This window comes from Acanthochromis polyacanthus, chromosome 14, assembly GCF_021347895.1.
Source record: "Acanthochromis polyacanthus isolate Apoly-LR-REF ecotype Palm Island chromosome 14, KAUST_Apoly_ChrSc, whole genome shotgun sequence".
Classification (NCBI taxonomy): Eukaryota; Metazoa; Chordata; class Actinopteri; family Pomacentridae; genus Acanthochromis; species Acanthochromis polyacanthus.
In genome coordinates, this window is record NC_067126.1 from 34,865,462 (window position 1) to 34,880,174 (window position 14,713).

A 14,713-nucleotide genomic window follows, 5' to 3' on the forward strand; every position below is an offset into this window, starting at 1 on the left:
GGAGTTTTATAATCTGTACCAACATAAACACTCGCCAAAGTTAGTGTTTGGTTTATGTTACACAGTTAGTGTTAAAGTAACCTCTTTTGCAATCATCCAATCTGACTTTCTATACAGTCAAACATCTAAATAGCCTATTAGCTAAGTAATTTATCCAACTTTCCGTCAGTCCAGTCTCTCTCTAATCCACTGCAAAAGTTAAAGTTTTCAAAATACCCGAGGGGAATTTGAGACTGAAAACTAACAAAAAATGTGAAGAGGAGTGTTGCAACCATGTCAGATACTGCAGACGTTCTCATAAGAATGAATGGATCTGGTTGATTTGTTACTGTTTATTAGTGTAGAGTGAAACGATTTCTGACGCCTGTTAAGCATCATTTGCATCGTCACTGATGGATGAGGTCTAACATGACAACAAATATTAAATATGACCAACTACAACAGAAAGTATTGTACATGCCAAGGACACGTCTTTGGTCCATTGTACAATTTCGACAGGACAGGGTCATGTTTAATCAGGTGTATCTTACTACATACATCACTGACATGGTCATGTAAACATTAGAAATGTTATTGATCGCTGCAGAACCCTGATAATGCTGGCCATGTTGAGGTCCTGCTAGAGTGAGGTCAATGTTTGTACTGTGGTACAAAATCTGAAGTCCTCACTCTGTACTGACCTTTAAAGTTCCAGCAGAAGAGTTACACAATTCAATTTTAGCATTTTTGTGAAGTTTTTGGTGTGAAAATTCTGTATTTCAGCTGACAGTGTTTGCTTGCCGGGCTGCAGTGGCGTAATAGTGAAGCTCATTAGCATTCATTGAACTTTAAAATGCATTTATACACAATGTGGACTGTGAATTTTATCCTTCATCTCTTGCATCTTAATCGATTTATAAAGAGTTTTTTGTAGTAAGAAATTAAGGGTGGACAGTAGACAATCTATAGTACAAATGGCATCATTTTCAACAAGTCCCACTATTTTATTTTTTAAAAGGCCACTAAATCTTATCCCTTCAGCAGTTTCACTGTTAACTTGATAACATACAAGAGATGAGAAGTGAACGAAAACCTCCACATTACTTGACAATCGCTATTTGTTGTGGTCTGTATCCAAATCGTGGGACGCTAGAAAGCAAATCTCGTTCCGAAATCGAGCGTTTTTGCGAGCTTTCACGCGATGTTTGAACGAGATTTGCTTTCTAGCGTCCCAAGATTTGACAATGTAGTTTTGGACGAAATGAACGAAAAACGTCATTTTTTTTGTACGATGGTGGACAAAAAAGTCATATTTTAGTATGCCATCTGAAAATGGACAAAAAATGTCATTTTTTTGTCTGAAATTGGACGGAAATGTCATAGTTTAGTATGTCGTCCGAAAATGGACAAAAATCGTGATTTTTTTTTTGTCCAAAAATGGAAAAAAAAATCATAGTTTAGTATGTCCTCCAACACATGAATCACAGGTGTTCAGTTTTTTGTCATTTTTTGTCCGAAAATGGACAAAAGCGTCACAGATTAGTATGCTGTCCGACTATGGACAAAAATGTCATTGTTTAGTATGTCGTCCAATATGTCACAAAAACGTCATAGTATTGTATGTAGTCCAAATTGTGACCAAAAACAACATAGTTTAGTATGTCATCCAAAATGTGACCAAAAACGTCATAGTTTAGTATGTCGTCCGAAAATGGACAACAGACATCATAGTTTTGTTTGTCATCCGAAAATGAACAAAAAATCATAGTTTAGTATGTCGTCCAAAAATGGACAGAAAACGTCATAGTTTTGTATGTCCTCCAACACATGTGCCACAGATTTTCCGTTAGCTCACCTGGTTGGGACGGTGACTCAGCCAAGAAAGACTGCATTGGAGACACAGGTTTGAATCCCACGCAGGGCTATTTCTTCTATACTTGCCTAATCAAAGAATCCAACAAGTGGATCAAAAAAATGTCACACGATATAACATTGTTCAACATCAGACAAAGAAGCCGTATTTCTTCATGTTGTCCATGAAAAAAAAAGTCGTACAAAAAAAGGTCATAGTTTAGTATGTCATCTGAAAATGGATTAAAAAAAAGTCATTTTTTGTCCGAAAATGGACAAAAACGTCATAGATTAGTATGTTGTCCGACAATGGACAAAAAACGTCATAGTTTAGTATGTCGTCCAAAAATGGGCGAAAACGTCATAGTTTACTCTGTCGTCTAAAATGTCACAAAAACGTCATAGTATACTCTGTCGTCCAAAATGTGACCAAAAACGTCATAGTTGAGTATGTCGTCCAAAATGTGACCAAAAACATCATAGTTTAGTATGTCATCGAAAATGTGACCAAAAACGTCATCGTTTAGTATGTTGCCCAAAATATAATAAAAAATGTCATAGTTTAGCATGTTGTCCAGAATGTGACCAAAAACATCATAGTTTAGTATGTCATCCAAAATATGAAAAAAAACGTCATAGTTTAGTATGTCGTCCAATATGTCACAAAAATGTCATAGTATACTCTGTCGTCCAAAATGTCACAAAAACGTCATAGTTTAGTATGTCGTCCAAAATGTGGCCAAAAACGTCATAGTTTAGTATGTCGTCCAAAATGTGACCAAAAACGTCATAGTTTAGTATGTCGTCCAAAATATGACCAAAAATTACATAGTTTAGTATGTCGTCCAAAATGTGACCAAAAACGTCTTAGTTTAGTATGTCGTCCAAAATGTGACCAAAAACGTCTTAGTTTAGTATGTCGTCCAAAATGTGACCAAAAACGTCATAGTTTAGTATGTCATCCGAAAATGAACAAAAAAATCATAGTTTAGTATGTCGTCCGAAAATGGACAGAACACATCATAGTTTTGTATGTCCAACACACATACCACAGGTGTTCAGTTAGCTCATCTGGTTGGGAAGGTGATTCATCTAAGAAAGACTGCATTTGAGACACAGGATTGAATCCAAAGCAGGGCTGTTTCTTCTGTACTAGCCTACTCAAAAAATCCTACAAGTGAACCAAAAATGTCACACCGTTTAACATCACACAAAAAAAAGCTGTAGTTTCTCATGTTGGCCATGAAAAAAAAAACGTTGTTTATTATGTCATTCGAAAATGGACAAAAAAAACGTCATACTTTAGTATGTCATTCGAAAATGGACAAAAAAATGGCATAGTTTAGTATGTCGTCCAAAATGTCACAAAAACGTCATAGTTTAGTATGTCGTCCAAAATATGACCAAAAACGTCATAGTTTAGTATGTCATCCAAAAATGGACAAAAACATCATAGTTTAGTATGTCATCCGAAAATGAACAAAAAAATCATAGTTTTGTATGTCCAACACATGTACCACAGGCGTTCAGTTAGCTCATCTGGTTGGGAAGGCGATTCATCTAAGAAAGACTGCATTATACATGCTTCCTTTAGGCAATATTATTAGGAAGCATTGTATTAACTTCCATTGTTATGCAGATGACACACAATTGTATTTATCTATGAAGCCAGATGAAACTGATCAGTTAGCTAGACTGCAAGATTGTCTTAAGGACATTAAAACCTGGATGACTTTTAACTTCCTACTGCTAAATTCAGACAAAACTGAAGTCATTGTATTTGGCCCCAAACATCTTAGAAACTCGCTTTCAAAGCAAATAGTTACTCTGGATGGCATCACATTGGCCTCCAGTACTACTGTGAGGAATCTTGGAGTTATTTTTGACCAGGACATGTCCTTTAACTCACACATAAAGCAAGTCTGTAGGACTTCCTTTTTTCACCTGCGTAATATTGTAAAAATCAGGAACATTCTGTCTCAGAGTGATGCAGAAAAATTAGTTCATGCTTTTGTTACTTCCAGGCTTGACTATTGCAATTCCTTATTATCGGGTTGTCCAAATAGCTCTCTCAAACATCTACAGTTGATCCAAAACGCTGCTGCGAGAGTACTGACAGGAGTTAGCAAAAGAGATCATATTTCCCCTATACTTGCTTCTCTTCACTGGCTTCCTGTTAAATCCAGAATAGAATTTAAAATCCTTCTTCTGACATATAAAGCTCTTAATAACCAATCTCCATCATATCTTAAAGATCTGATAGTACCTTATTATCCTAGTAGAACTCTTCGCTCTCAAACTGCAGGCTTACTTGTTGTTCCTAGAATTTCTAAAAGTAGAATGGGAGGCAGAGCCTTCAGTTATCAGGCGCCTCTCCTGTGGAACCTGCTCCCAGTTTGGGTTCGGGAGGCAGACACCCTCTCTATTTTTAAGACCAGGCTTAAAGCGTTCCTTTTGACAAATCTTATAGTTGGGGCTGACTGGGTGACCCACAGAGGTTCGGCTTGTGTCTTCATTGTACAGCTGACTCCTTCTTGGACGTCCCTTCGTTCTGCCCCTAGTCATGCTGCTATAGGCCTAGGCTGCTGGGGGACTTTTCTTGACGCACTGAGCCCTTCTCTATCTACCTTTACATTTAATATGTATACCGTTATTGCAGTACATTCACTCTGTTTCCCCCTGTGCTATTTCTCCGAGTGTCCCTGGTCCCAGAGCTGGATGCTTCAGATCTGCGGTCGATGTTCCACCAGCTGGTCCAGTCTCCACCATGTCCACTGTGGGATGCTGCTACTGACCTTCCACCAGCCCTCTGCTTCCAATTCCCTTTTTCCACGAGTCAACTCTGCATCGCCTTCAATATACTGTTATGCTAACTTACATACTGTTTGAATTTTACTGCTAGCTATATAAGGAGTATGTTTAATGTCAGAGCCGTACATCATAAGAGTAAACTATGAGTCAGTTTTCAATGTTAGCTTATACTTTGTCTGTGTCACATATCCTGTCATGCATGTATTCAAATGTGTGTTGTGTTTTCCTTGCTTTCTCACCCCTCCCTCTTCTCCCATCCCTCCCCCTTGCCCTCTTCTGTCCTTCTCAACCCGCCCGGCCAGCAGGCAGATGGGTCCCCCCTAATTAGAGCCGGGTTCTGCTCGAGGTTTCTTCCCTGTTAAAAGGGTGTTTTTCCTTGCCACTGTCGCCTTTGGGCTTGCTCTGGGGGTCAGGCATATGGGTTCTGTAAAGCGTCTTGAGACGATTTGACTGTAATTGACGCTATATAAATAAAATTGAATTGAATTGAATTGAATTGAATTTGAGACACAGGATTGAATCCAAAGCAGGGCTGTTTCTTCTGTACTAGCCTACTCAAAAAATCCAAAAAGTGGACCAAAAAAATGTCACACCGTTTAACATCACACAAAAAAGCCATAGTTTCTCATGTTGGCCATGAAAAAAAATGTCGTTTATTATGTAATTCGAAAATGGACGAAAAACGTCATAGTTTAGTATGTCGTCCAAAATGTCACAAAAACGCCATAGTATTGTATGTCATCCAAATTGTGACCAAAAACATCATAGTTTAGTATGTTGTCCAAAATGTGACCAAAAACGTCATAGTTTAATATGTCATCCGAAAATGGACAACAGACATCATAGTTTTGTTTGTCATCCGAAAATGAACAAAAAAATTATAGTTTAGTATGTCGTCCAAAAATGGACAGAACAAGTCATAGTTTTGTATGTCCCCCAACACATGTGCTCAGTTAGCTCACCTGGTTGGGATGGTGACTCATCTAAGAAAGACTGCATTGGAGACACAGGATCAAATCCCAAGCTGGGCTCATTCTTCTATATTAGCCTACTCAAGAAATCCATGAAAAAATGTCACTGTTTATTTTTTGTCCAAAAATGGACAATAAATGTCATAGTTTAATATGCCGTCTGAAAATGGACAATATCATAGTTTAGTATACCATCCGGAAATGGACAAAAATCGTAATTTTTTGTCCGAAAATGGACAACAGACATCATAGTTTTGTTTGTCATCCGAAAAGGAACAAAAAAATCATAATTTAGTATGTCGTCCAAAAATGGACAGAAAACGTCATAGTTTTGTATGTCCTCCAACACACGTACCACAGATTTTCCGTTAGCTCGCCTGGTTGGGATGGCGACTCATCCAAGAAAGACTGCATTGGAGATACAGGTTTGAATCCCACGCAGGGCTATTTCTTCTATACTTGCCTAATCAAAGAATCCAACAAGTGGATCAAAAAAATGTCACACGATATAACGTTGTTCAACATCAGACAAAGAAGCCGTATTTCTTCATGTTGTCCATGAAAAAAAACGTTGTTTATTATGTCGTTCAAAAATGGACAACAAAACGTCATAGTTTAGTATGTCATCTGAAAATGGATAAAAAAAAGTCATTTTTTGTCCGAAAATGGACAAAAACGTCATAGATTAGTATGTTGTCCGACAATGGACAAAAAACGTCATCGTTTAGTATGTCGTACAAAAATGGGCGAAAACGTCATAGTTTACTCTGTCGTCTAAAATGTCACAAAAACGTCATAGTTTAGTATGTCGTCCAAAATGCGACCAAAAACGTCATAGTTTAGTATGTCGTCCAAAATGTCACAAAAACGGCATAGTATAGTATGTCGTCCAAAATGTGACTAAAACATCATAGTTTAGTATGTCGCCCAAAATATGACCAAAAACAATATAGTTTAGTATGTCGTCCAAAATATGAAAAAAAGTCATTGTTGAGCATGTCGTCCAAAATGTCACAAAAACTTCATAGTTTACTCTGTCGTCCAAAATGTGACAAAAATGTCATAGTTTAGTATGAGGTCCAAAATGTGACCAAAAACGTCATAGTTTAGTATGTCGTCCAAAATGCGACCAAAAACTTCATCGTTTAAAATGTCGTCCAAAATGTGACAAAAATGTCATACTTTAGTATGTCGTCCAAAATGTGACCAAAAACATCATAGTTTACTCTGTCGTCCAATTTGTGACAAAAATGTCATAGTATAGTAAGTCGTACAAAATGTGACAAAAACGTCATAATTTAGTATGTCATCCAAAATGCGACCAAAAATGTCATAGTTTAGTATGTCGTCCAAAATGTGACAAAAACGTCATAGTTTAGTATGTCGTCCAAAATGTGACCAAAAACAATATAGTTTAGTATGTCGTCCAAAATGTCACAAAAACGTCATAGTTTAGCATGTCATCCAAAATGTGACCAAAAATGTCATAGTTTATAGTATGTTGTCCAAAATATAATCGAAAATGTCATTGTTTAGCATGTCGTCCAAAATGTCACAAAAACGTCATTGTTTAGCATGTCGTCCAAAATGTCACAAAAACTTCATAGTTTACTCTGTCGTCCAAAATGTGACAAAAATGTCATAGTTTAGTATGTCGTCCAAAATATGACCAAAAACGTCATAGTTTAGTATGTCATCCAAAACGTGACCAAAAACGTCATAGTTTAGTATGTCGTCCAAAATGCGACCAAAAACGTCATAATTTAGTATGTCGTCCAAAATGTGACAAAAATGTCATACTTTAGTATGTCATCCAAAATGTGACAAAAACGTCATAGTTTATTCTGTCATCCAAAATGTGACAAAAATGTCATAGTTTAGTATGTCGTCCAAAATGTGACCAAAAACATCATAATTTACACTGTCGTCCAATTTGTGACAAAAATGTCATAGTATAGTATGTCGTACAAAATGTGACAAAAACGTCATAATTTAGTATGTCATCCAAAATGCGACCAAAATGTCATAGTTTAGTATGTCGTCCAAAATGTGACAAAAACGTCATAGTTTAGTATGTCGTCCAAAATGTGACCAAAAACAATATAGTATGTCGTCCAAAATGTCACAAAAACGTCATAGTTTAGCATGTCGTCCAAAATGTCACAAAAACGTCATAGTTTAGCATGTCATCCAAAATGTGACCAAAAACAATATAGTTTAGTTTGTCGTCCAAAATGTGACAAAAATGTCATAGTTTACTCTGTCGTCCAAAATGTGACAAAAATGTCATAGTTTAGTATGTCGTCCAAAATATGACCAAAAACGTCATAGTTTAGTATGTCATCCAAAACGTGACCAAAAACGTCATAGTTTAGTATGTCGTCCAAAATGCGACCAAAAACGTCATAATTTAGTATGTCGTCCAAAATGTGACAAAAATGTCATACTTTAGTATGTCATCCAAAATGTGACAAAAACGTCATAGTTTATTCTGTCATCCAAAATGTGACAAAAATGTCATAGTTTAGTATGTCGTCCAAAATGTGACCAAAAACATCATAATTTACACTGTCGTCCAATTTGTGACAAAAATGTCATAGTATAGTATGTCGTGCAAAATGTGACAAAAACGTCATAATTTAGTATGTCATCCAAAATGCGACCAAAATGTCATAGTTTAGTATGTCGTCCAAAATGTGACAAAAACGTCATAGTTTAGTATGTCGTCCAAAATGTGACCAAAAACAATATAGTTTAGTATGTCGTCCAAAATGTCACAAAAACGTCATAGTTTAGCATGTCGTCCAAAATGTCACAAAAACGTCATAGTTTAGCATGTCATCCAAAATGTGACCAAAAACAATATAGTTTAGTTTGTCGTCCAAAATGTGACAAAAATGTCATAGTTTAGTATGTCGTCCAAAATGTGACAAAAATGTCATAGTTTAGTATGTCGTCCAAAATGTGACCAAAAACGTCATAGTTTATAGTATGTTGTCCAAAATATAATCAAAAACGTCATTGTTTAGTATGTCGCCCAAAATGTGACCAAAAACAATATAGTTTAGTATGTCGTCCAAAATATGAAAAAAAGTCATTGTTTAGCATGTCGTCCAAAATGTCACAAAAACGTCATAGTTTAGCATGTCGTCCAAAATGTGACCAAAAACAATATAGTTTAGTATGTCGTCCAAAATGTGACAAAAATGTCATAGTTTAGTATGTCGTCCAAAATGTGACAAAAATGTCATAGTTTAGTATGTCGTCCAAAATGTCACAAAAACGTCATAGTTTAGCATGTCGTCCAAAATGTCACAAAAACGTCATAGTTTAGCATGTCGTCCAAAATGTCACAAAAACGTCATAGTTTAGCATGTCATCCAAAATGTGACCAAAAACAATATAGTTTAGTATGTCGTCCAAAATGTGACAAAAATGTCATAGTTTAGTATGTCGTCCAAAATGTGACAAAAATGTCATAGTTTAGTATGTCGTCCAAAATGTGACCAAAAACGTCATAGTTTATAGTATGTTGTCCAAAATATAATCAAAAACGTCATTGTTTAGTATGTCGCCCAAAATGTGACCAAAAACAATATAGTTTAGTATGTCGTCCAAAATATGAAAAAAAGTCATTGTTTAGCATGTCGTCCAAAATGTCACAAAAACTTCATAGTTTACTCTGTCGTCCAAAATGTGACAAAACTGTCATAGTTTAGTATGTCGTCCAAAATATGACCTAAAACGTCATAGTTTAGTATGTCATCCAAAACGTGACCAAAAACGTCATAGTTTAGTATGTCGTCCAAAATGCGACCAAAAACGTCATAATTTAGTATGTCGTCCAAAATGTGACAAAAATGTCATACTTTAGTATGTCGACCAAAATGTGACAAAAACGTCATAGTTTATTCTGTCGTCCAATTTGTGACAAAAATGTCATAGTTTAGCATGTCGTCCAAAATGTCACAAAAACGTCATAATTTAGTATGTCATCCAAAATGCGACCAAAAATGTCATAGTTTAGTATGTCGTCCAAAATGTGACAAAAACGTCATAGTTTAGTATGTCGTCCAAAATGTGACCAAAAACAATATAGTTTAGCATGTCGTCCAAAATGTCACAAAAACGTCATAGTTTAGCATGTCGTCCAAAATGTCACAAAAACGTCATAGTTTAGCATGTCGTCCAAAATGTGACCAAAAACGTCATAGTTTATAGTATGTTGTCCAAAATATAATCAAAAACGTCATTGTTTAGTATGTCGCCCAAAATGTGACCAAAAACAATATAGTTTAGTATGTCGTCCAAAATATGAAAAAAAGTCATTGTTTAGCATGTCGTCCAAAATGTCACAAAACTTCATAGTTTACTCTGTCGTCCAAAATGTGACAAAAATGTCATAGTTTAGTATGTCGTCCAAAATATGACCAAAAACGTCATAGTTTAGTATGTCATCCAAAACGTGACCAAAAACGTCATAGTTTAGTATGTCGTCCAAAATGCGACCAAAAACGTCATAATTTAGTGTGTCGTCCAAAATGTGACAAAAATGTCATAGTTTAGTATGTCGTCCAAAATGTGACAAAAACGTCATAGTTTATTCTGTCATCCAAAATGTGACAAAAATGTCATAGTTTAGTATGTCGTCCAAAATGTCACAAAAACGTCATAGTTTAGCATGTCGTCCAAAATGTGACCAAAAAAATATAGTTTAGTATGTCGTCCAAAATGTCACAAAAACGTCATAGTTTATTCTGTCATCCAAAATGTGACAAAAATGTCATAGTTTAGTATGTCGTCCAAAATGTGACCAAAAACTTCATAGTTAAGTATGTCGTCCAAAATGTCACAAAAATGTCATAGTTTAGTATGTCGTCCAAAATGTCACAAAAACGTCATAGTTTAGTATGTCGTCCACAATGTGACCAAAACTGTCATAGTTTAGTATGTCGCCCAAAATGTCACAAAAACGTCATCGTTTAGAATGTCGTCCAAAATGTGACAAAAATGTCATACTTTAGTATATCGTCCAAAATGTGACCAAAAACATCATAGTTCACTCTGTTGTCCAAAATGTCACAAAAACGTCATAGTTTAGTATGTCGTCCAAAATGTGACCAAAAACTTCATCGTTTAGTATGTCGTCCAAAATGTGACAAAAACGTCAGTTTAGTATGTCGTCCAAAATGTGACCAAAACTGTCATAGTTTAGTATGTCGTCCAAAATGTCACAAAAACGTCATAGTTTAGTAAGTCATCCAAAATATAATCAAAAACGTCATAGTTCACTCTGTTGTCCAAAATGTCACAAAAATATCATAGTTTAGTATGTCGTCCAAAATGCGACCAAAAACGTCATAGTTTAGTATGTCGTCCAAAATGTGACCAAAAACTTCATAGTATAGTATGTCGTCCAAAATGTCACAAAAACGTCATAGTTTACTCTGTCATCCGAAATGTGACCAAAATCGTCATCGTTTAGTATGTCGTCCAAAATGCGACCAAAAACGTCATAGTTTAGTATGTCGTCCAAAATGCGACCAAAAACGTCATAGTTTACTCTGTCGTCCAATTTGTGACAAAAATGTCATAGTATTGTATGTCGTCCAAAATGTGACCAAAAACTTCATCGTTTAGTATGTCGTCCAAAATGTGACAAAAACATCAGTTTAGTATGTCGTCCAAAATGTGACCAAAACTGTCATAGTTTAGTATGTCGTCCAAAATGTCACAAAAACGTCATAGTTTAGTATGTCGTCCAAAATATAATCAAAAACGTCATAGTTCACTCTGTTGTCCAAAATGTCACAAAAACGTCATAATTTAGTATGTCGTCCAAAATGTGACCAAAAATGTCATAGTTTAGTATGTCGTCCAAAATATGACCATAAATGTCATCGTTTATTATGTCGTCCAAAATGCGACCAAAAACGTCATAGTTTAGTATGTCGTTCAAAATGCGACCAAAAACGTCATAGTTTAGTATGTCGTCCAAAATGTGACCAAAAACTTCATAGTTAAGTATGTCGTCCAAAATGTCACAAAAACGTCATAGTTTACTCTGTCATCCAAAATGTCACAAAAACGTCATAGTTTAGTATGTCGTCCACAATGTGACCAAAACTGTCATAGTTTAGTATGTCGCCCAAAATGTCACAAAAACGTCATCGTTTAGAATGTCGTCCAAAATGTGACAAAAATGTCATACTTTAGTATATCGTCCAAAATGTGACCAAAAACATCATAGTTCACTCTGTTGTCCAAAATGTCACAAAAACGTCAGTTTAGTATGTCGTCCAAAATGTGACCAAAAACGTCAGTTTATTCTGTCGTCCAAAATGTGACCAAAAACGTCAGTTTAGTATGTCGTCCAAAATGTGACCAAAACTGTCATAGTTTAGTATGTCGTCCAAAATGTCACAAAAACGTCATAGTTTAATATGTCATCCAAAATATAATCAAAAACGTCATAGTTCACTCTGTTGTCCAAAATGTCACAAAAATATCATAGTTTAGTATGTCGTCCAAAATGTGACCAAAAACTTCATAGTATAGTATGTCGTCCAAAATGTCACAAAAACGTCATAGTTTACTCTGTCATCCGAAATGTGACCAAAATCGTCATCGTTTAGTATGTCGTTCAAAATGCGACCAAAAACGTCATAGTTTAGTATGTCGTCCAAAATGCGACCAAAAACGTCATAGTTTAGTATGTCGTCCAAAATGCGACCAAAAACGTCTTAGTTTAGTATGTCGTCCAAAATGTGACAAAAACGTCATAGTTTAGTATGTCGTCCAAAATGCGACCAAAAACGTCATAGTTTAGTATGTCGTCCAAAATGTGACCAAAAACAATATAGTTTAGTATGTCGTCCAAAATATGAAAAAAAGTCATTGTTTAGCATGTCGTCCAAAATGTCACAAAAACTTCATAGTTTACTCTGTCGTCCAAAATGTGACAAAACTGTCATAGTTTAGTATGTCGTCCAAAATATGACCTAAAACGTCATAGTTTAGTATGTCATCCAAAACGTGACCAAAAACGTCATAGTTTAGTATGTCGTCCAAAATGCGACCAAAAACGTCATAATTTAGTATGTCATCCAAAATGCGACCAAAAATGTCATAGTTTAGTATGTCGTCCAAAATGTGACAAAAACGTCATAGTTTAGTATGTCGTCCAAAATGTGACCAAAAACAATATAGTTTAGTATGTCGTCCAAAATGTCACAAAAACGTCATAGTTTAGCATGTCGTCCAAAATGTCACAAAAACGTCATAGTTTAGCATGTCATCCAAAATGTGACCAAAAATGTCATAGTTTATAGTATGTTGTCCAAAATATAATCGAAAATGTCATTGTTTAGCATGTCGTCCAAAATGTCACAAAAACGTCATTGTTTAGCATGTCGTCCAAAATGTCACAAAAACTTCATAGTTTACTCTGTCGTCCAAAATGTGACAAAAATGTCATAGTTTAGTATGTCGTCCAAAATATGACCAAAAACGTCATAGTTTAGTATGTCATCCAAAACGTGACCAAAAACGTCATAGTTTAGTATGTCGTCCAAAATGCGACCAAAAACGTCATAATTTAGTATGTCGTCCAAAATGTGACAAAAATGTCATACTTTAGTATGTCATCCAAAATGTGACAAAAACGTCATAGTTTATTCTGTCATCCAAAATGTGACAAAAATGTCATAGTTTAGTATGTCGTCCAAAATGTGACCAAAAACATCATAATTTACACTGTCGTCCAATTTGTGACAAAAATGTCATAGTATAGTATGTCGTACAAAATGTGACAAAAACGTCATAATTTAGTATGTCATCCAAAATGCGACCAAAAATGTCATAGTTTAGTATGTCGTCCAAAATGTGACAAAAACGTCATAGTTTAGTATGTCGTCCAAAATGTGACCAAAAACAATATAGTTTAGTATGTCGTCCAAAATGTCACAAAAACGTCATAGTTTAGCATGTCGTCCAAAATGTCACAAAAACGTCATAGTTTAGCATGTCATCCAAAATGTGACCAAAAACAATATAGTTTAGTATGTCGTCCAAAATGTCACAAAAACGTCATAGTTTAGCATGTCGTCCAAAATGTCACAAAAACGTCATAGTTTAGCATGTCATCCAAAATGTGACCAAAAACAATATAGTTTAGTTTGTCGTCCAAAATGTGACAAAAATGTCATAGTTTAGTATGTCGTCCAAAATGTGACAAAAATGTCATAGTTTAGTATGTCGTCCAAAATGTGACCAAAAACGTCATAGTTTATAGTATGTTGTCCAAAATATAATCAAAAACGTCATTGTTTAGTATGTCGCCCAAAATGTGACCAAAAACAATATAGTTTAGTATGTCGTCCAAAATATGAAAAAAAGTCATTGTTTAGCATGTCGTCCAAAATGTCACAAAAACGTCATAGTTTAGCATGTCGTCCAAAATGTCACAAAAACGTCAGTTTAGTATGTCGTCCAAAATGTGACCAAAAACGTCAGTTTATTCTGTCGTCCAAAATGTGACCAAAAACGTCAGTTTAGTATGTCGTCCAAAATGTGACCAAAACTGTCATAGTTTAGTATGTCGTCCAAAATGTCACAAAAACGTCATAGTTTAATATGTCATCCAAAATATAATCAAAAACGTCATAGTTCACTCTGTTGTCCAAAATGTCACAAAAATATCGTAGTTTAGTATGTCGTCCAAAATGCGACCAAAAACGTCATAGTTTAGTATGTCGTCCAAAATGTGACCAAAAACTTCATAGTATAGTATGTCGTCCAAAATGTCACAAAAACGTCATAGTTTACTCTGTCATCCGAAATGTGACCAAAATCGTCATCGTTTAGTATGTCGTTCAAAATGCGACCAAAAACGTCATAGTTTAGTATGTCGTCCAAAATGCGACCAAAAACGTCATAGTTTAGTATGTCGTCCAAAATGCGACCAAAAACGTCTTAGTTTAGTATGTCGTCCAAAATGTGACAAAAACGTCATAGTTTAGTATGTCGTCCAAAAGCGACCAAAAACGTCAGTTTAGTATGTCGTCCAAAATGCGACCAAAAACGTCATAATTTAGTATGTC